The following is a 23,023-nucleotide window of genomic DNA, read 5'->3' as shown; positions in this document are numbered from 1 at the left end:
TATGTCATTCGTTTTTTCCTGTTCCACCCTCTGTTCCACTTAATGTATTTCCCCATTGCCCATTTCTAAAACGGTTCGTTTATTAAAACAAATAAAGCAAGGACATTGGCATGGTGTACCTTTCTGTGCGTATTCATCCACAATCTATAGCTCAACATGAAAATATTCGCAAAATTTCAGGGAACAAAATTAACTTTTTGACTTACCAGCCATTTGGCTGGTAGATTTTAAAAACTACCAGCCAGGCAGATTTTTTACCAGCCAAAAATTTAAAATAGCTTTTTAGTATATCGCCATGTGTTATTATTACTATATAATACTCTCATATGCTATTTTCAATTAATATCATAAACAACATAAGGAATATTAGCATAATTTTGAGTGGACTGAAGGAATGAGTCAGCGTTAATAGTTTTAAATGCAAATAATTTATTGAAACATAGAAGTGGGGTCGGGGACACACACACTGTTTCAACTCACCACCCCCGCATCATATTGTAGTCTATTAGTCTGTCTTCAAACTTCCACTCCTCTCGAAACCTTTTTATATTTGAATATCAACATTATCTGTGCATCCTCAGTAATCCTCAGTTTACTACAATATACTCCTCTCCTGAGTCCTGACTAGTGACTTCATCGTCTTTCCAAACGCACGCACACACACAGAGAAAGGGAGAGTTCCCCCCCCCCCCCATTTCCCTTTCCCCAGTCCACACTGTCTGCTGTTCTCTATGGCTCTGCCGCTGATCAGGATTAGCTTGTTAGCTTACGCTAACATAACGTTCATTTCGGGCGATGTGGGCATAAAGGAATGGCGACGATGCAATGCATGTTAGATGCATTTGACCCGTTGTGAGAAGAAGAAAAAACCACAGACTTATTTCGGCTCGCAAAATAGGCGCACTGCTGTGTAGCAAATGACCTCAATACCTTCTATGCGAGGTTTGATGCTGGTAATAACAACACCAGCCCACAAGCCACGGCAATGGGGGTGGGGGGGGGGGCGTCTGCTGCTGATGGAGACTCAGTGTTCAAGGTAACAGAGCATGAGGTGAGGCGGACCTTTAAAAAAGTGAATATCAGGAAGGCAGCAGGACCGGACGGCATCCCCGGCCGCGTCCTAAAAGTCTGTGCCGACCAACTGGCCCCGGTATTCACTGACATATTTAACCTGTCCTTAGAACAGGCTGTCATCCCCACCTGCCTGAAGAAGTCCACTATTATCCCTGTACCCAAGAAATCCAAGCCTGCTTGCCTCAACGACTACCGCCCTGTAGCTCTCACCTCCATAGCCATGAAGTGCTTTGAGAAGCTAGTAAAGGGCTACATCTGCTTCTCCCTCCCCATCAACATGGACCCCCTGCAATTTGCATACCGCCCCAACAGGTCCACGGAGGACGCCATAGCCCATGTGCTGCACACAGCAGCATCACACCTGGACAAGAGGAAGGGGAACTATGTGAGAATGCTATTCATCGACTACAGCTCGGCATTCAATACCATAGTCCCCTCCAAACTCATAGCCAAGCTCAGGGACCTGGGCCTGAACTATGACCTCTGCCAGTGGGTCTTGGACTTCCTGACGGGCAGACCCCAGGTGGTGAGAGCAGGCAACTGCACCTCCTCATCCATCACCCTCAACATAGGGGCCCCCCAGGGCTGTGTTCCGAGTCCCCTCCTCTACTCCCTGTACACACACGACTGTGTGGCTCAGCGGAGTAGCAACACAATCATCAAATTTGCTGACAACACAGTGGTGGTGGGCCTGATCTCTGCAAACGACGAGAGGGCCTACCTGGATGAGGTCAAGGTCCTGGCGGGATGGTGCCAGGAAAACAGCCTCTCCCTGAACGTCAGCAAAACAAAGGAGATGATTGTGGACTTCAGAAGGTCGGGGGTCAAGGACTACAGCCCCCTCAGCATCGACGGGGCACCGGTTGAGAGAGTGAACAGCTTTTATAATATTTTATTTTCAGCTTTTATAGTTTCACAAACACACATCAAGACAAATCACAAACACAAAGAAAATAAAAAATAAATAAAAAGAACACAAACAGTATGTTGCCAGACACCGTCACATCAATGAACAAACATACACCATGTCATATGCTATACACTAAGGACGCAAGGGGCTGATTCTCTGACATATATACACATACATATATATATACATATATATATACACACATACATAGTAGTGTTGTCGAAAATATCGAAAAATCGACATCGATTCTGAATACCCAAAACTGTTTCAATACTCATTTCCCGAAATATCGACACCTAATCATTTATAAAAAAAGATTAAAAAAAAAAAAAAAAAAAAAGGAAGTTGCATTGTTCACTTCAATACCCGCAATAGTACAGCAGTCCACACACACACATGTGCATTCAGTTAAGTCGGAACATGACTGCAATACAAACAGTTCAGCCCGTCAGGCACATGCAACACAGACCAGTGTTTACATCTGTCTGCCTGAGAAAACACCATGCTCTGCAACAAAAAACGATTGAAGTGAGATGAACAGTTATTTCCAAATGTATGATCTAAAGATAAACAAAGGGTTTCAAAAGTGCCATATCTATCCTCTCCTACAGTACCAGAGAGAAGCTGAGGAGAACCAACCAGCAACAGAAGCAAAACCTATCAAAAAAAATTATAATTTAACACTTTGGGTGCCGGGAAACGCTTAAACACGTCATTCCCGGCCATGCTCAAGTTGCCGAAGACGCTTTACAGCGTCTTTGATATCAATATTTCAAAAATCTGGGATCCGATTCTTATGTCCCCTCCGCTGGCCTGAGATCCACCAGGAGGACCCACTGAGCTCTCTGGCGGTTCAGGAGCGCCATCTGGTGGCCGATCGGCGCAATCGCTTAACAGGAAGTGCCATAGAGGTTGTGCTGGACGGCCGTATTACTTCCGGGCACTCGCTATAGGTCCCGGCATTCTAGCTCGTCACAATACACAGCGATCGATTGCCAATAACTCGATAAACAACATGATTTGGACGTATATACCATTATACAAGCTGGAGATGGACCGGGTAAATCTACATCCCATAATGATAAAATTTCTACTCTACGATGATCGCCCAACGGCGCGCGGAGACTGGGGTGAGTTTTAGCGTGTAAAGTTACAGTCTTCGATACTAACTGCTATTATCAACATTTGACCCACATTAGATGATTGGTATAACGCTGCCCACGGAATTATAAACACCCCCTAGCCCATCCGGTCAACATCAGATGACGTGTAGTAACTTCTAGAAGTACGTCTAGTTGGAATTTTTTATATCGCGCTGATTGCCATAAAACTGTATTGCATCATCAATATAATGTATTTGGGGCTATAGATCACGTTCTGGAGAAAGCTGCAGAAAGAGATGAAAACATACTTATACATTAGACCATACTTTACTATGAATATGTGAATGAAAAAGTTTAACGTTGCTACACAATGAACAATACATATAGGACTTTGAATGGGCCCTAATAATGGCAATGTAGCAATAGAATTTAAAAAGTTATAGCCCTGCAAAGAAGGGGACTTTCTCTATAGACAAATACAGCCGGCAACCTACGGTTGATAATGAATTTAACCCATGGCAGCCAAAGTGTTAAGATTGAACCTTTTTCCCTGTGGTATCGAAAAAGGTATCGCATCGAAGCTCGAAATTCCACTATCCTGACAACACCAATACATAGTACAGAAAATACACAGGAGGACATTGAGAAGCACTTATGTTCTAGCTAAGCATTCCAAAAAGGGACCCCATATCATTTCAAATTTGTTCAAGGTCTCAGACCTACTGTGACGAATGCTTTCCAGCTGCAGAGAGGAGACCATCTCAGTGAGCCATCTTTTAAAATTTGGAGACGACGTGTCTTTCCATTCCTTCAGGATAATTCTTTTGGCCACAGCCATACCAAACATCAGGGCCTCCTGCTCATTGTAAGGTAATTCTGCAGTGTTAGCTGAACAGCCGAGTAAAGCTAGAAGGCAGTCTGGGGCAATCTCTCTTTTGTACGCCTTGGTATACCAGTCAAAAATGTCTACCCAGTACTTAAATAGCTTGGGACAAAACCAAAACATATGTGAAAGATTACCCTCTGCGGACATGCAACGATCACAGATAGGCGATACAGAGGGATAGATTCTATGCAGTTTGGTTTTAGAGTAATGTAGTCTGTGAATGACCTTAAACTGTATAAGTTGGACTCTGGCATTAATAGAACATTTATGTATCCTGCTAAGTCCCTCCTCCCACATCTCATCAGAGATTTCCATACTAAGCTCTGTGGACCATACATCTTTAATATGGTCGGAGGAAGCCATAGATTGGACAGAGAAATATGAAACAAAATCAGAGATCAGGTGTTTTGAAACTGGTGATCGGCTCATGAGATTATAAAACTGGTAATCAGCAGGACATGTCTCAAAGTCTGGGATATTACTGCGGACATCATTTTTAACCTGCAGGTAACGAAAGAAGTGTGAGCTTGTAAGATTAAACTTAGACTTAAGTTCGTTAAATGAGGCAAAGTGACGATCAACATATAGATCTTTAATAGTGGCCAGTCCCTTTCCCTTCCATAATGAAAAAACAATATCAGATTGACCAGGGGGAAAATTATGGTTATCACATATTGGAGCATATGCCGAGGTTGAAGGTACTTTGAAAACCTTTTTGATTTGACTCAATATTCTCAGTGAGTTCCGAAGGATAAAATTGTTGAGAGCCATCTTATTAATCGTATCACACTTAGAAAATAACATTGCAGGAAGAGAGCTTTTTAGGTTCACATGCGCCTCCATGTCTAGCCACCTGGGGGCGTCCATGGCTACTGTAGCATCACCTATGAAGTAATCTTGCCAGAAGGTCATGGCCCTTGCATTAGCAGCCCAGTAGTAGTGCTGGAATACCGGCAGGGCCAGCCCCCCCATATGCTTTGGCTTCTGCAAGTGTGCTTTTGAAATACGATGTGCTTTATAGCCCCAGACAAATGGCAGAAGTATAGTGTCTATCTGTTTAAAGAAAGAGGCAGTCAAAAAAATATGCACGCTCTGAAAAAGGTAAAGGAACCTGGGGAGAACCACCATTTTTATGACATTCACACGCCCCACCAAAGACACTGGCAAAATTTTCCACCTCTCCATATTTTTCTTCAATTTTGAGACCATTTCACCAAAGTTCAGTTTAAATAGGAGTTTGGGATCCTTTGTTATAACTACTCCCAGATAGGTGAAGTGGTCATATTCTATTTTAAAGGGTAAGCTGTCAGTAAAGGAAGAGTCTAGGCTCCCTGAGATGGGCATGAACACACTTTTCTCCCAGTTAATGGAGTAACCAGAGAAAGTACCAAACCTGATTAAATCTAGGAGGCATGGGACGGAGGAGGCAGGATCAGCAAGATACAGGACCACATCATCCGCATATAGCGAAATACGGCTCTCATACTTTCCCAACTTTATTCCTGTGATGTTGGGATGACTCCTGATACTGATAGCCAGGGGTTCGTGGGCTAAATTGAACAGTAAGGGACTAATACAACATTCTTGTCGGGTGCCGCGATGGAGTGGGAAGGAGTCAGATCTATTAGAATTGGTAAGAATGGAAGCTCTGGGATGAGCATACAACATTCCAATAAGAGAACGAAACCTGTCACCGAAACCAAAGCGCTGGAGGACACTGAACATATATTTCCATTCGATCTGGTCGAATGCCTTTTCAGCGTCAAGTGATATGATCGCCGGCTTAGTGTCCTTTCTTTGGTTAGAGTACAATATGTTTAGTAATTTCCGAATATTAGAAAAAGCAAGCCTGCCAGGAATGAATCCCGTTTGGTCGGAGTGGACGAGAGAGTGAACAGCTTTAAGTACCTCGGAGCCTACATATCCGAGGACTTGACATGGACCACACACATTGACAGTGTTGTGAAGAAGGCACGACAACGCCTCTACTTCCTCAGGCGCCTAAGGAAGTTCCAAGTCAGTCAGAAGATCCTTAAGAACTTCTACTCATGTACAATAGAGAGCATCCTGACTGGCAACATCACCTCCTGGTTTGGGAATAGCACTGCACAAGACCGAAGCAGACTACAAAGAGTGACGCGTTCAGCCAAACGCACAATTGGAGGGGGGCTCCCCACCCTCCAGAACATTTACAACAAGCGGTGCAGGGGCAAGGCTAGGAGAATCATTAAGGACTCCAGTCACCCGAACAACTGCCTCTTTGAACTGCTGCAGTCAGGCAAGCGATACCGGAGTCTCAAGGCGAGCACAGAAAGACTCAGAAGAAGCTTCTATCCCCAGGCCATCAGGCTGCGCAACGAACAATGAACACTACACAACAACCATCAAACGCACATAGCACACACATCCACACGCACACACTCACTTTAAACAAACACACTGTAGCACCCACTCCCCACACTTTATAGCACACACTCACTTTAAACAAACACTGTAGCACCCACTCCCCACACTTTATATTTATTGATGAAGGATTGCACTACAACTCGTACACCTTACTGTAAATTGTACCTAAATTGTACCTCATCCCATTTCTGCTTTGCACTATATAGTATTGTATATTAGTACACTGCATAGTATTGTATATTATATGGTAACTCAGTTACGTCTATTCTGCATCGAACATTGTACATATGTCTATACTGAACACTGTGACCTCATTTTCTACTTCTAATTTACATGCTATACTATGTTATTGATACTTATCTTGTCTAGCACAGTCTCTGGAGCGTAACAGTAAGAAGCATTTTGTATAAAAGTATTCTGTACTTCTGTATGACAACTATTAAAGAAACTTGAAACTTGCTCTCAGGGAACAAACTTAACTTTTTGACTTACCAGCCATTTGGCTGGTAGATTTTAAAAACTACCAGCCAGGCAGATTTTTTACCAGCCATTGGCGGTTGGCTGGTACTTATTTTGTTCCCTGTTCGCAATTAATCGTAAAGGTAGTAAAATAACAACGTTTATGTTTTCGTTCGCTGGGAAACTACACTGCTATGTGGCGCTGCTGAGCTGACTGATGTCACCACAGCGTAGACGCCTGGCTTTAGTCGCAGACCTAGGATCAGATTTCCCTTACATTCGATGAGCTTAACAATTCGTACAATGGGAAAATAACTGACCCTGAATCTGTTGCTAGTATCTGTTTCACCCAACACCAGTTTATAGCCAACCACCATTTTTTTTTTTAAATATTTGTATTTATAATTTAAATTGTATAACGTTATTAACACTTTCTTCGCCAGGCTTATGTACATCATTATACCATCCTCTGCCAGCTCTATTTGTCTATGGAGAAGTTCCCCTTCTTTGCAGGGCTATAACTTTAAATTGTATTGCTAAATTGACATTACTATGGCCCATTCAACATCAAGTATCTATTGTTCAGGGTGTAGCAACGTTATACTTTTTCATTCACATATTCATACTAAAATACGGTCTAATGTATAAATATGTTTTTATCGTTTTCTGCAGCTTTCTGCAGAACGTGATTTATAGCCCTAAATGCATTATATTGATGATTGTATACAGTTTGATAGCGATCGGCGCAAGATAAAACATTTCAAATGGACGTGCTTCTAGAAGTTACTACTTATCATCTGATGTTGACCGGATGGGGGGGGGGGGGTCGTTTATAATTCCGTGGCCAACGTTAGATGATTCATCTAGTGTGGGTGATATGATCATTAGAGCAGTTTGTATCGAACACGTTAAAAAAAAAACGCTGAAACTCACCGTAGCTTCCTCATAGCGTTGGGCGATGAGCGTGGAGCAAAAATATTCCTATTATGGGATGTTGAAATATGCGATCCATCTCCAGGTTGTATAATAGTATATACGTCCAAATCATGTTGTTTATCGAGTTATTGGTAACGGATTGCTATCCATTGTGTCTAGCTCGAGTCCCGGGACTATTAGCGAGTGATCGGACCGAATTGGAATGAGCACCAGTTTCCGTTTCCGGTTTGGGCGATCCGCTGATCGGCCACCAGATGGCGCTCTTGAACCGTTGGAGAGTTGAGAGGGGATCAACAGTAGATCTCAAGTCTCCGGGGGAGAAATATGATTGCGATCACAGATTTTTGAAATATTGATCTCAATGACGTGTTACGGCATCATTGGCAGAATGAGCATGGCGGGGAATGACGAGTTTAGGCGTCCTTGGCAGAGAAAGTGTTAAATCACTGTAAATACTAGGGATGCACCGAATGGGAAATTCTTGGCCGAAACCCAATACCGAAAATAGGAAACAGTTGGCCGAATGCCGAAAGGCCGAAAATGATTAATATAAATATATAATGTTTTTTTTTTTTTTTTTTTTTGCTACCTGATTATGGCAAAAGATATTATTATGGCAAAACTTAACTTAAATAATATTAATAATCACTATGGAGGGGTGCCCCATTGGTATATAATTTCATTATTTATTTTTTTCCATTTGACGCCGGAAATGCCACTCAGAAATGGTTAAAAATGTCCATGCACGAATAACATGCACAAGCAAATTAAAACGCTTATAAGAGCTATCAGGGCCATGACATCACGTCTGGTATCTTTCCCCTACTTCTGATCCACTACAAGGAGTTTTGACGAGTGCAGAAAGCTATTTCCTTGATCCAAATGGACGCCTTACAAGACGCAAATGGGTTTAATCGTCTGAGACTTTGATGGACCAGCTACAACAACTGGTTGAAACAAGGTAGTTATAATGTTTTTAATGTCGTAAAAAAATAACTACATTTACCACTAGGCAGCCTGTTGTTCAGTACAGCAGCGCTACTGGTCCGCGGGCTGTCGCCTATCCCCGGGTCATAGTACCAAGCTGGCTATATCGCTCTGGCTAACGCTACCCCGCTAACTAGCATTATACATCTACTGTCGTGCATGTAAAAGAGTTTTGGGAACGAGTAAAATGTGTAGGTCCTCTTCTCAGACCTGTGGGACAAAGCACTGCACACACACCATTTTAAATCGGGTGATGTTAGCAGTTTCGAGAATGCTGGCTAGCAAGCTATGCATCCCGGCATGTTGATACGATAGTAGCCCCTTTAGCTCCACTCGGTGCATCAGTGACGATAGCTATGAGCTAACTAACGCTACAAGCTCAAACACGTCGTGTCCATAAGTTCCCTGGCATAATACTTGTGAGGACAAAGGTATACAAAGAGGAGAGAACCATTTTAAATCGGGTGATGTTAGGAGTTTCGAGAATGCTGGCTAGCAAGCTAAGCTACGTTAGCTAACTTAGCTAGCTTCTAACGGTGTATACACAATATGTACAACGACACAATGATTTTCATTATTACAAATATGGTAACGTGGTTGTGGCTTTTACAAATAGTAGTTAGCTTTAGAGATGGATGATCACGGAGCAATAGTGTTAGGTGAAACAGATACATTTTCATTCATTACTCCTCGGCTAGTAGTACTAGCAAGGCTCTCTGCTTCCTGCCACTAGCTGTGTGTGACTCTCAGAGCCCCTCACTGCCCTGCACCTGACGTGACGTCAGCATTAAGATGACACATGCACGTTATTGATCCATGGATTAAAATATGCGTGTGCGTGGAGGCTGTGGTTTAGTCGACAAAATGTTTGATAAAAACGCTAAAACTGGGTCAATTTCGATACTTTTTTTTTCTCTTCATGAAAGTCAGCGTTGCCCTAGTCACATTGTTTATTGAACAAAAATACAACCTGCAAGTTGGATGTTACTGTAGTGGTTACTGAGTCATAATTCACTGCGTTCTAGCCTACATGGAAGGACTGTTGTATTTTTTTTTATCCACTTTTTCTCCCATTTTCTATATTTTCTCCCATCCCAATTTCGTATCATCCAATTCAACCCTCTCCTGTCACGAACGCTGTTTCTTGCCTCCCACAAGCCGGCTGCAATGTGGACTAAGTCATACATAGCACAAGTAAGTCCCCTCCGGTACTTGAGGTAACAGCAGTCGCATCTTTTCACCTGCGCAGCTCGATCTCTCAGTGGCGAGGAGTAACGTGTGGGAGGCTCACGCTGCCCCCGACACTTCCTGATTCTACTGCGCAGGCGCACCAACCGACCTGTAGGAGTCGCTGTCGACAACGCCCGATCCCCACCCATCAGTTTCCCACCCCCTAATATGGCCAATGTGTATTAGTATGAACGACCAGCTAAACTGAAAGCAATGTGGAGCGCTGGGCTCGAACAGGCAAGCCCAGCGTCTCCGTCATTCGTGGCGAGCGCCTTGCCCACTACGCCACGTAGCCGCCCTGAAGGACTGTTGTATTTACTACATCTCCTGTGACTCTTAGTGGGGGATGACATAGCTTAAGAGAGACTAGTGAAAGAGGAATGGAAGCGTTGTTAGCTAGCTTAACGCTAACATTAGTTTAAAAGGTTTTTAACCGCGACGGGCATATAGTAATGGCGAGGATATAAAGTATGTTAAAGACTCATTTATTGGATGCGTTGCTCGCAGAGTTTACATAGAAACAGTGCAACTCCCAAGACGAGGAGTTATCACAGGCTGTAGAATGCAGTTAGAGCTGCCAAGCTGCTCACGTTACACGTTGCGCATGCTATGTCTGTAGCCGCGTTTTCATTACTTCATCACAACAACACGTTAGGTTACGAACGTAACCCAGTTATTTGACATTCGGTGATATATTTTCGGTGCTAAAACCCTTTCGGCCGAAAGTGCCCTTTTTAACCATTTTCGGCCGATCATTTTCGGTGGCCGGATATTCGGTGCATCCCTAGTAAATCATTGTTTCGTTGTACATATTGTCTATAGTTTATAACGTTATTGTTTTTTACATAACGTTAGTAGCTAGTAGGGATGCCCCGATCACGTTTTTTGCCACCGATCACCGATCGTCGTGAGCCATATCGGCCGATACCGATCCGATACCGATCGTTTTTGATTAAAAAGAAATTAAAAATTATTTTATAATTTTTTTTTTTAATAAAATATATATATTATATAATTAGACTTCTACTTGTATTATCTGCGAGACATCGCCACCACGCAACAAGTCAAAATGCTCGCTATCTGCAAACAGCTCCACTGTCTGTGTGTACTCTAGTAGCCTCCAGCTACCAAAAAGGATTCTCCGGCGCTGCAGCGGGACCCTATTGGTAACGTTATGCTTTGGTCATTTCACATTCAGCAAGCCCTCAGCTCGAATACGCATTCAATCAATGTTATAAGACATTGATATCAGGAGCTATCTGTAGCTACTGCTAGCCGGCTAGATGACGTTAAGACAACTATTTAGTTCAATCGGACATTTCGTTTTGAACAGTGAATTAACGTCAGCTAACGCAAGCTAACGGAGGTATCAACATGCACTACAAGACTTGCTGGAGCATTTGTTGATATCAGGAGCTATCGGTAGCTAGCCGGCTAAATACCGTTAGACAATGCCTACTAAAAGTGAATAGTTGACTGGGTAATTTTGTTTAAACAGTAACGATAGCTAGGTAGCTAACGTTAGCTCAGGTCGAATGCACTATCTAGACTCAGCAGAGGAGGTCCGCCTCCTCTGTGTTTACAAACTCTACACGGGTACGGGCGGGGCTAGGGAGGAGGAGCAGTTTGCAGGTCCTGTGCGTCTGAGACAAGCGAGTGAGATATCCACTTGATCAGTTTCCGCGATCGGCGAATATGACTAATTATCGGAATTCCCACGATCGCATATTTATACTAATTAGCGGCCGATAACGATCGGTGGCCGATCGATCGGGGCATCCCTAGTAGCTAGCTAGCTTGCTAGCCATTCCCGAAACTCCTCTACATGCCCCGATTTAAAATGGTTTTCTCCTCTTTGTATACTTTTGTCCTCACAAACAAAGTATTCTGCCAGGGAACTTATGGACACGACAGTAGTAGTTATAAGGTTTTTGAGCTTGTAACGTTAACGTTAGTTAGCTATCGTGGTATCAGCAGGCCGTGACGTGTAGCTAGCTAGCTTGCTAGCCGGCATGATGCGTGTTCAGTGCTTGCCCCACAGGTCTGAGAAGAGGACCTGCACATTTTACTTGGTCCCGAAACTCCTCTACATGCCCCAATTTAAAATGGTTCACGACAGTAGACATTGCTAACGCTGATTAGTATTATTGATTAGCAATATAGTGTGCGTTCAATCAGCCATGTTCACTGATCGATCACGTTAGGTTTTAAAACAATGTCCAATCCAGCTGTAATTTGGGGGAATAGTGTCCTACCGTCAGCCCATGTGATCGCCGGCAGCATTTCTTCATTAGTCATCGGATTCTGGTAGATCGATATGTCCATTGGCTAATCATAAATCCCATTATTCCAGGCTGAAAAATACGTTCGGTAACTGGATCAAAGATGGAGGGTCTTCGTTTGGAATCGAGGCTCATATGATCCGCCCACAGGACTGTAAAATAATTTTTTTTTAATCCCCTCAATGATACTGCAGTGGAGCGATGGCGCCCCTAAGCGGATCTGGCCGGTATTGCATGTTTCGAAAATCAAATATGTGGATAGGTCATGGGCCTCGATCACGAACGTTAATAGCGTTATAAATATGGAATAAAACAATAACAACTTGCCACGAGTATATACGTGGCTCTGGTCCACAACGCATGGCACCGAAACACGTATATACTCGTGGACGGACGGCATAGTGTTAAAACACAGACACAAGCCATAATAATAATAATAATAATAATAATAAATGTATTTTACATAGCACCTTACATATGGTATCTCAAAGCACTTTACAGACATTACGTGGACAAACACAGTACATGGACTTTCACAATGACAACATCATGGTGGGGATACTACAGAGAAAGGGAGACAGCTAGTGTACAGAATGTATAAATGTAAGTGATGCAGTGATGTAAGTGATGAGTAATGATTCTGAATGTTGGAATAACCAGCAAGGAGTGAGAAAAGAGAGAAATGCACATTTCAGTTAAATATGGAGTATGCAAGGTCATGTAGCTTCCCCCAGTCCCCGCGAACACTGGGATAACATTGAGCCCAATAGTTCATGTTATCTAGGCCAGGGGTTCCCAAACTTTTCAGGCCGGGACCCAGAAAATAAGGCGTCAGAGAGCCGCGGCCCAATGCACATCGTCAGACTTTTTTTTTTTTTTTTTTTGCCAGGCGACCGATTTTTTAAGCCAAATATCACTTCAATCCTATTAAGTTAGTTCAAGTTAGTTATTCATTTATATGTGCTATTTATGAGAGGGCTAACTTGTTGCAAAATAATAATGATAATAATAATAGCCTCATTAAAATACTATTGTTGCTTCGGTTGTTTTCAGCGTTTTATGTGCATAATCTGTTATTTAGTTTGAAATGTTCGTTGAAATAAGTAGATTTTTCGTTTTTGTTTATTTATTAAGTTAATATAAAACCATATAGTCACATTTTAGAATACAATAGAATATAATTTTAGAATACAACTAGAAACACTGTCCTGGCCTGCTTCTAAGTTCAGTGGCCTGACAAAAAAAATATATATATATTTTGACGTTTTTTTCTTTTTTTTTAATCATCTCGCAGCCCTCCCGTGGCTGCTCGCGGCCCACCTTTGGGTCGCGACCCCGACTTTGGGAACCACTGATCTAGGCTATCTAATGTATCGGCCGGCCATGCTAAGTGGCTAACGTTAGGCTACTTACGTTAGCTTAGCAATTGGAGTCCATGGTAAAGTCATATAAGTTGTTTGCAGATTACATTACGTTGCTGTGGCATGAACTGCACACACACACACAGACACACACGCACGCACGCACACACACACACACACACACACACACACACACACACACACACACACATACACACACCGAGCAAAATTATATATCTAATTTCCTTGGTGGAGGTAATTAAACCCTGTCTGCCTTTTGACTATATACCAAAACGTTATATTGTCATCATACTGTATCGGCACACAAAAGTGAAGTTTCAAACTGCAGTTGGTAAAGTAATGTGTTATTTCCCCCCCAGATCTACCCAGAGACATGGATGATTCCACTGGACTGAAGGAGGAACCCAGAGACCCACAAGACTTTATACTGAACATCAAAGAAGAGACTCTGGACTTTCCTGACCCACCCAGGGACATTTCCACCAGACTGAAGGAGGAGCCCACAGATGATCAGGACATCTGTAAGTTAAGTTTATTTCTGTGTAACAAGGTGGCTGCTGGTCCATAAACAATCTTAAAATTCACTTTGACTAATTAAAGACTTTAAAAAGCATTAAATAGTCCTCTGTTTGAGAAGGTCTTAAATATGTATTTATTTAATGCTATAAGCAGGGTCTAAAATGAATGGCAAGCGCCAAATGCCTGGAAAAGAATATTTTGGCGAAATCGATAAGTAAAACCTTTATATCTCATTATCATGTTACAGTCTTTGGTGTTTGCTATTCATGTTCTCAGACGTTGACCTTTATCTCTGTCCACTCTCACATGATTGGCTGTCGTGTCTGCATTTGTATGGGTGGTATAGAGATAGCTAGTTAGCTAACCTGCAAACACCCTGGCTGATGGCTCTCTCCCTATGTGCTCATATAGCAATTTCTCCTGTTAATCGCCTGTATTTCAGACCAAGTCTCATTCATGATAGTTAACAAGTGCCGGACGTCCCGCGATGATGTCGGGGAGTTCGCGACCCTCTCTGCGCCGCCCCCTATCTCCCTGTCTCCGGCTGTCCCTGAGCAATGACCGGAGTGTTGAATGTCCCGTGATTAAGACTGGGAGGACGCAACCCTCTTTGCGCCGCCCCTGTGCCTCAAATAGATTAGCTATCAGCTCTATCTTCAATCTTTCAAAATGTTCAGTTGCTATCGCTATCAGCTCTATCTTTAATCTTTCAAAATGTTCAGTTGCTATTGCATGCACTCATCTGTGTTTCACTACAGTACTACACACTTGAGTGCATGCTTACCAACTGATAGTCTGCACCACTACTATCACCGACATCTAAGAAGGGAGATCCCCCCTTGAATGGCCCTTCTAAGGTTTCTCTCCTCCACACTGCCTGTGGAGCATTTTTCCCTATTGTTAGGTTTTAGTGAGTTTTTCCTTACCTTCGCGTGGGGTATGTCTTGGAGTGCTTGCATTCTTTCATTTATTTGCATTTATTATAAATTTGTTGGACCTTATGGTGTTCTTGTTCTGTTTATAACTTATTGTTATGTTTTCTTCTTGACTTGTTTAAAGAAGACCTGTACGGCCCATGGGGACATTAACGTGTGTTGTCGGGCCTTATAAATAAATTTGATTTGATTTGATTTGAGTCATTGCAGCCGTCACTTGAACTGCTGATTCGCATCGCACTGTCCCTCATTCATTCCCTATTCAGAATATAAATGCAAGGAACAATGGAGGCTAAATGGTAAATGGACTGCATTTATATAGTGCTTTTTATCCAAAGCGCTTTACAATTTATGCCTCACATTCACCCATTCATTCATACATTCACACACCGACAGCAGAGGTGACCATGCAAGGTGCCAACCTGCTCACCGGGAGCAGTTAGGGGTTAAGTGTCTTGCTCAAGGAAAACTTCGACACACTGCCGGGAGCGGGAATCAAACCGGGAACCTTTCGCAGCTCAACTGACTTTGTGCCAGTCAGATTTAGGAGCTGTATGGGGAAGGAGTCATTTCTGTATTCAGCAGCTATCTATTGGAACAGGCTGCCCAGTGACCTGAAAATCGTAGACAATGCCGTTAGATTCAAGTCCAGCCTGAAGACATGGCTCAAAAGGGACTATACTTGACCTAGACACTTAGCTTAAGGCACCCTTGCATGTTGTATGAGTCTGTTATGTATATAAATGTTAAATGGTATATGTGATGTGTTGTGATGTCACGTTTTGTATGATGCATGTATTAAGCATCATACTCCCCCACCCCCCTACAAGGACCACAATGGAAATAAGCTCTGAGCTTTTTTGTGTTTGGCAGTATATCCTGACTGTGCTCTTCTGTCACATGTTTATTTTTTATATTGTCAAATAAAGTCATTCATTCATTCATTACCAGGCGAGCCCTCTAACTCCTGAGCCACTGTCGCCCCACTGTGTCTGAAATATTGCCAGGTAGAAAATGGTCTTAACGGTACCAATATTTGCGCAAAGGACAATCCTTAAAAAGTACCGGTAGGTCCATTTCACCAAGAGGAAGTTGACTACCGTAGATTTATTATGACAACCGACTGCCTTTAGGCTAAATGTTCTTATTTTGCATCTATTTATTTAAAAGCTCTGTATTAACTATGAAACAGAGAACCACCATAATACAACCATGGTCTAAATGACTTCTACCTTGATATAGGCTCAACATGGCCAACCCAACCACTGAAGCCACACTCGTACAGGTAGCACAATACACTATTGTGAAAAGTAGGCCTAGAGGAGCCCTTTGCAGGTTCATTTCCGACTCTGGCTGTAAGACTATTGTAGTGATTAATATCATTAAGGACACATATTTGTTCACATTAATAAACATATTTGGATATTTAATTCAACCAGTTATTGTCATTTTGCCCTACTGATAATTTTGAACTGACAATATGCATATTTACTCATTATAAATACCCACAGTATAGATGGTTTCACTGGAATTGTGTTGCTTTTCCCGTCAGGGGTCGCCACAGCGTATCATCCCTTTCCATCTGTTCCTGTCCTCTGCGTTGTCCTCCGTCACGCCCGCTGCCCGCATGTGTGTCCTTCACTGTGTCCATAAACCTCCTCTTGGGCCTTCCCCTCCTCCTCTTTCCTGGCAGCTCCATCTCCAGCATCCTCCTCCCGATGTACCCCACCTCCCTCCTCCGCACATGTCCAAACCATCTCAGTCTTGCCTCTCTCACTTTCTGCCCGAACTGCTCAACATGGGCCTTTTCTCTGATGTAGACATTTTTTATTTTGTCCAACCTTGTTACTCCCAGAGAGAACCTTAGCATCTTCATCTCTGCCACATCCATCTCCGCCACCTGCTTGTTGGTCAGTGCCACAGTTTCTACACCATACAGCATAGCTGGTCTCGCTACCCTGCTGTAGACCTTTCCTTTTACCCTTGCTGGTACACTTCTATTGCAGATCACCCCTGTCATCCATCTCCACCCGCACCACCCGGCCTGCACTCTCTTCTTCACCTCCCTACCACAGTCCCCATTACTTTGGACAGTTGACCCCAAGTATTTAAACTTGTCCATTTTTGGTACCTCTACTCCTTGCATCTTCACCACCCCTCCGTCTTCCTTCCCATTCACACACATGTACTCGGTCTTGCTTCTGCTCACTTTCATCCCTCTTCTCTCCAGTGCATGCCTCCACTTCTCCAGGTTCTCTTCCACCTCCTCCCACTACAGATTGCGATGTCATCTGCGAAGTGCGAACATCATGGTCCACGGGGACTCCTGCCTGACCTCGTCTGTCAGCCTGTCCATCACTCTTGCAAATAAGAATGGACTGAGGGCCGACCCTTCGTGCAGTCCTACCTAGGCATGTACCGGTATGACATTTTTAAGGTATGATAACTGTAACTGAGGGGTACAATTCCCTGACTGTATTACTAGATATGATACTTACTACCACTACCTTTGTACTTTATATTCGGCCACCCAGTACTCGGCATAAATATATTATGATAATATGATGATCCAACACAAATGTACGAAGTCGAAGTATGTATTTATTCCTACACAGCAATGGTGTGTAGAGCAAGCACTTAATCACTTAATTACATTTATGAATTGAAATAGTATGCACTTTTATGGCAAAGAGTATTCGTCGGTATATCAATAGAGAATGTCCAATCTCTGATGGCGCAGGTGGTAAATATACGACCTGGAATAGTTAAGGAATAACAGCAATGATACTTTAATGATTATAAGACTGGATACACTAGGGGGGTTAATCCGGTCGCTTGTAAGACAACAGGAGTAGGAGGGGGGGGGGGGGTAGAGTCTGGCTGCCTCGTCCGGCTAAGGGTATCCTGGGTGAACCCACAGTAGTGCAGTTCAATGCGCCAGCGATCCTTGGACCACAGATGAAAGCAGCTGGACTCTCTGTGGGCCGGCTCTCTCCGGTCCACGGAGGAGAGACGTGAAGCGACCTCGTCTTGCAGAGCGCCTCCTCACCTTGCGTCCTCTCCAGGGGGGGGGGTTCCAACACACGGCAGTGTCGGGGGTCTTTATCCATGGAATAATCACTGTACACAAAGCATAATCCGTGCCTGGGAAGGCGGGCTGTCGTCTGTAGAATAATCCGGTATGCAGGTCCACTCGCTCGTCCACTGCTCCTCGGGTGCAGCCTCACATGGGGTCGGCCACCCTGGATAAGCAGCCAGTTCTCTGCCCGAAACGATGGGGTACTGACTACGATAGTATTCTCACCGCACGAAGCACTACATATGAATAGACTATTATTAGCTTAATAGACTACGTCCAACTCGACGATATAGTGCCAAATATGACTATTCAAATATTAATATACACGATGTCTCAATACCGATGGTAGGCCGAACTTGGCCTTACTCCCACACGTGGCGTCGCAGGGAGGCTTTACGTCTGTCACTCTATTGGAGGGTAAGAAACTGGACTAAAAAAGGAAGTCCTACTTTAGTAGCGCAGTATATATACGCACTATGAACAAATAGTACCGTTAGTGGTGCGGTAGCCAGATTCCTACGCGGAACTAGGACTTGTTCGTACATGTTGAGCGGTACGTTTGAACTGGGTCTGGGGGGTATGGCAGCCTGGCACCAAGGTCTCGACCAATAGTAGAATGGAGACTATTATGGGATGTTCAGTAGGCTAGAATGGATATTCAATGCATATTGTACAAGGAATATACAAGGGATATCAAGGAATATTAGAGAATATACAAATACAATTAAATATATATATATAAATAAATATATATATTCGGTTTAATCTGGCCCTTCACAACAATAACCTTTGGCAAAAATACCCCGGTTCACGGTATATCACGGTATTAGAAAAAAAATTAAAATAAAAATCCCATTGAACAAAACTTCTTTTATTACAGTGCACAAATCAGCTTTTCTGTAAGTGTTATTTATGAATGTGTGAAGACTGTCTGTATTACACACAGAGGGAACTGTCTGACCACTTTCAAACTAAGTACAGAATAAAAAATACTTCCACCAGACCTATAGGTGTTCAGCAGTATGATGGAGGTTTCTGTTAATGTAATGTAATCTACTTGCACAGATGTTGTATGTATGTTATATAGCCTAGTACTATTCTTACTGGATTAAACGTACATTTAAACAATTCATCTTTTGTGGAAGATCAACAACCACCCACGGAACTGTGTTGGCGATAAGGGTTCCGCACGGACCATATTGCTTATGTAATGGGAAATATTAAAGAGACAAACGATGAGCCGTTTACATTAATGATTCTGAGTCATTATTAATAGTAAATAAGAAAGTTTATTTCATCTGTGGCCACAAATGAAAGATCAGTCTACAATCAGAGACAACATGTTAATACAGTAGTGTCTGACCATAGAATGATCCAGAGCTCTGGTCAGACACACAATTAAATACATGAAAATGACGTAGAAGAAACAAAATGGCTGTTTAGAGACATTAATAATACGACTGTATTATGGCTATGATCTGAAAGCAAAACAGCTTTGTCTAACTGTTCATCAGATATGATGACGAAGGTAAACAAAAATGGTTCTCAGTCACTGGAAGCAACAACAACTTTGTTATGACTGGGGAGATGTCCGTACTTTGGAGTCTTCTTAAAGAGACACACACACACATTAACCAGTCAAGCTGGTCACACTGAAAGTCAAGCTGTATAACATGATATCTCAACACAGATCTATAAGGACATGATAATATATTTCCACGACACTTGTTACTTTCCTGTCAGCACACTAACTGTTAGCTTAACGTCAACAGAGTTTAACATTAAATAAATGTTTATCGTCGTCTTTCGACATCCCCGCCTCAGACTCCTATCCTTCTCATGATTATGAATATGTAACGGAACGTAGGCCAATCTCGCTAACGTTAGTCGACCCTAAATCAATTAGCAACATGATTCACCGGTACTACTAGCTAGCTGGCTAACTAGTTAACGTTAACTAGCTCCCGTTAAAACGTTAGCTGTAATGGATCATACATGATGTGGTGTGCTGTTAGTTATCTGAAAATAATGCTCTATACACAGGGGGGTAATTAACGTGAGCTAACGTTAGCCCTTCGACGAGTGGTTTGCATGGCCACTGGACAGTAACGTTAGCTACAGCTTCCGACGTTAGCCTAGCTAACGTTAGCTACATATCTAGCAAGCTATAGACAAAGAACGTTTAATGTGACTGATCTAGTGAGCTAGAATCAGAATATTCCACCCATCAATAGCTAATGTCAAGTATAAATAACGCATTGGCCATACCAACCCGTTTGTTTTAACGGGAGCTAGTTAACGTTAAGTTAGCTAGTTAGCCAGCTACTGACAGTTTGTAAACAGACAGGCAGATTTGCAACATACCGTCGGGGCCTACCGTCTGAACGTAATTTTAAAGGTTTTGACACCGCGACATTTTTAAACCGTGAAACCGGTTACCGGCACATGCCTAGTCCTACCCCGACCTTGAACCCCTCAGTCACTCCCACTGCACACCTCACCACAGTCGCACTGCCCTCATACATGTCCTGTACTACTCTCACATACTTTCCCACCACTCCTGACTTTCTCATACAGTACCACACCTCCTCTCTTGGTACCCTGTCATACGCCTTCTCTAGGTCTACAAAGACGCAATGCAGCTCCTTCTGGCCTTCTCTATACTTCTCCATTAGCATTCTAAGGGCGAACAATGCGTCTGTCATGCTTTTTCCTGGCATGAACCCATACTGCTGCTCACTAATCCTCACCTCTACTCTAGTCTTAACCTAGCCTCCACTATCCTTTCCCATAGCTTCATGCTGTGGCTGATCAGCTTTATTCCCCTGTAGTTGCTGCAACTCTGTGCGTCTCCCGGCTTACTCTTTTTTTTTTTAAACTTTGACCAGTCAGCTGGTTCTTTTCGCGTTTATCGCTTTTTCTGGTCAAGTATGACCGACAGAAACAGGTTGAATGGGGGTATAGATGGGGAGAAAGACACTCTGAGAAAATACGGCTAGTCCGGGAGTCGAACTCGCTACCCCAGATCCGTGACGTGCACGGTTGTCCCCGACGCCGAAATAGCGTTCGAGGTACGCGGTGAGCTACTGGAGCTCCCCTCCCGGCTTACTCTTAACCCTTTCACTGCCACACTACCAAAACGGTTAACCCGTTCACTGCGACAATACACAGAGGGTTAACCATTTCACTGCCACACGACAGCAGGTTAACCCCGGCGACCGTCGGTTGTGTGATAGTAAAGGGTTAACCTTCTGTCGTGTGGCAGTGACATTTTTTCTAATTTTCCAAGATGTTGTTAAACAATCTCCAGGCCTCCGCTGGTATGTCATCTGGGCTGACCGCCTTCCCACTCTTCATCCTCTTCAAAGCTGCCCTCACTTCTTCCTTACTGATCTGTTGCACTTCCTGGTTCATTGCCTCCACACTGTCTGTGCTCATCTCTCTCTCATTTTCTTCATTCATCAGCTCTTCAAAGTACTCCTTCCTCCTTCTCACCACACTGTCCTCGCTGGTCAGCGCCTTGCCCTCCTTATCCTTTATCACTCTGACCTGCTGTGTATCCTTCGCCTTTACCGATCCGGTATGGAAATCTGATTTTTTATCCGCATAATAATTTTGGCAATTTGGTTTTACGCCGGATGCCCTTCCTGACGCAACCCTCCCCATTTTTCCCGGGCTTGGGACCGGCACTCGAAAGTGGCTGGGTTAGCAATATGTTATTATATAATATTAGCAAATATTAGCAAACACTGCAGCAGGAAATAAACTTGGGTCCATTTAGAATGTTTTTGTTGTCGATTTGAAACTGTCTATTTTCACATTTATTGCTTATTTTTATTGCAAAATTTGCCTTAAATGTAATATAAACTGTGGCATTAAAAAGTCTTTAACTTAATACTTGTAGACAGACACCTCAAAGTCTTAGTTTTCTAGTGCAGTGTTTCTCAACTGGTGGGTCGCGACCCAAAAGTGGGTCGCGGGGCCATTTTGAGTGGGTCGCGGATGTGTGTGTAAAAAAAAAAAGTGCTACCTATCTTTGTGAAAGTGGCTTCTCAGCTCTGGTCCAGCTGAAGACAAAGCAGAGGAACAGATTCGACATTGAGCATGACCTCAGAGTTGCTTTGTCTATATACCATCATCCCAGACTTTGAGACTCTTGTCAGGAGCAAACAACATCCCCAGTTATCCCATTAGTTCCCTGGGATGTCTTCAGCTTGGGGGGGGGGGGGGGGGGGGGGGGGGGGGGGGGGTGGCAGCTCGATTCATGACAAATCATAAACACAATTATTTTGATTGATATTGAAATCACTATTATTAAACATGATTACTCATTGATGGCACCGCTTTCTGAGTAAAAAAGCAGATAGGATGATATACTTGGGCTCAATTATAGTGTGGATCATGTATCAGTGATAGTGTAAGATTCCCCAAAATTTGCCCAAATACTTCACTGTCGTTTTGCAAAGCTTGCATATTGATTCAAGATTCAAGATTCAAGATTCAAGAGTTTTAATTGTCACGGCATACAGGTATACAATGAAATGCGGCTGGTCTTGCCCGCGACGATGTGCAATACAGTGGTACAACATATAATAGAATCCAATAAAAATACAGTGGTACAACATATTAATAGAATCCAATAAAACAGTGCAATAAACAGGTACATGGTGTGCCATCTCGGTATCTGTACATTAGTATTTACAGAGCATATAGGACATGCTAGTTAGCTTTAGTAGTGCAATACACTGTTCCTGATGTTATACTACTTTAAGTGGCCTTTCCTCTGGCCATAAGTGTGCGTGTGTGCGGCATGAGTGTTAAAGTGGCTGCTAGTG

General features: G+C 43.1%; 1 long non-coding RNA gene across 1 annotated transcript in view; it reads left to right on the top strand.

Moving 5' to 3' along the window:
* Positions 1-23,023, top strand: part of LOC311240810 — a 44,811-nt gene that overhangs the window by 2,258 nt on the left and 19,530 nt on the right. The window contains exon 2 of the long non-coding RNA XR_014620498.1: positions 14,015-14,176. This is a non-coding gene — a long non-coding RNA (uncharacterized lncRNA). The remainder of the gene's footprint in view (positions 1-14,014; positions 14,177-23,023) is intronic.

This window comes from Notolepis coatsorum (genome assembly GCF_963971535.1).
Source record: "Notolepis coatsorum genome assembly, chromosome: 1".
Taxonomy (NCBI): domain Eukaryota; kingdom Metazoa; phylum Chordata; class Actinopteri; order Aulopiformes; family Paralepididae; genus Notolepis; species Notolepis coatsorum.
The sequence above is the reverse complement of the archived record's forward strand: the minus strand, read 5'-3'. Positions and strand labels throughout refer to the sequence as shown.